The sequence below is a fragment of the Priapulus caudatus genome, unplaced genomic scaffold, assembly GCF_000485595.1.
Source record: "Priapulus caudatus unplaced genomic scaffold, Priapulus_caudatus-5.0.1 Scaffold2302, whole genome shotgun sequence".
In the NCBI taxonomy this organism is placed as follows: domain Eukaryota; kingdom Metazoa; phylum Priapulida; class Priapulimorpha; order Priapulimorphida; family Priapulidae; genus Priapulus; species Priapulus caudatus.
The window spans coordinates 13,030-14,426 of record NW_014579363.1 but is presented as its reverse complement, the minus strand read 5'-3'; positions in this window follow the sequence as shown (position 1 = coordinate 14,426).

Below are 1,397 nucleotides of genomic sequence, written 5' to 3'. Positions count from 1 at the left end.
TTTGGTCGTATAAAATATTTTTACACGCGCAACTCATAGGTTTCAGCATACCTATGGCAAGGCCTCACACTAACTTTGTTTTCAGTGGCCCGCCCAAAATCATTGATTTTTAATTTTTGGTGGCCCGAAATGAAATCTGGTGGCCCGCAAAAAACAAAGAAAAACATAAATCTTAATTTCACATCTCGTGTTGTATACTTATTTGAAATTGGGCGTCTGATCGCACTTGCACTAGTCTTTAAACAAACCCACACAATGGCACACACTGACATTGATGATGAGGCATACATTGGAATTATCCATTCACGACATCAAATTGTACCAGAATCTTGCATACCATTTCTACTTTCACTCATTATATCTAAACACGCGGTCTAACACAATAATGTGGCTTGTTGCAGGCGCAGTAGACGATCGCAATAACCGCTACCCGCCGGTAAAATGCTGAACGTGCGTACGGTCCCTCGCTCCGCGATTGCTCGCTCTCTTTTGAATGAGATTAGCACGTAAGAAACAATTTTTTTATCACATACACACTTTGAGAATCTCTTAGTGGCCCGATCGGGCCAGCAAATTTTAACTTTTGAAATCTGGTGGCCCGACATGAAGCTTTGGCGTGGCCCCGGGCCACCGGGGCACCGCTAGTGTCGAGCCTTGGGATGGTGTGAGGGCACCTAAAACTGAAAGTTCATCTTGAACTGCAGACTCGGATCTAAGATCAGTTGGTCTGTGTGAACAAGCAGCACACTGCATACCTGGAACCGGAGTAGTGTGGAATACCAACGATGCAACTCAAGTGTTACAGCTTCTTTCCAGATTGGAAGCTGAAGTAGGAATTGCTTGTGAAAACGGGAAACATCCGAAAAAAGTTATACAAGCCGATTGATGACATGTTGGATTGTTTAAGGTACTGTTAAGCAGTTCCCAACATCCCGCATTAGTCAATTCTTAACATAGGCGTTCAATCATGCGAATATTTTAAAGTGCTGTTATCTTGGTTGTTAAAATACTAAAGTAGGTTGATTTTTCAAGCCGCTATTTCTCGAAATTCGTAACTCCAATTCCAAAATTCCAAATTCCAAAATGCTAACAATTTTTTTCAATCATATTTTATGAGATGGCTCTCTTGTTACGACAATTGTTACGTTTAGAAATTCACTACAAATTCTACATCTTTTTAACTCATTTCCTAAATTAAAGCATTTAAAAAAGATTCCAAGGATCCTTTTTAGTTCATATTATGAACAACTTATGGTTAAAAGTTTAGGTCCCAACTCTGCTGTTTACTGGAAACTAGCAAAAATAGCATGTTTTTATATAAATTCACGCAATTTGCCGTCACATGAATTAGCGATGAATTAAAAAAAAGATTTTCGGCGAGAGCATAGAGACATCTC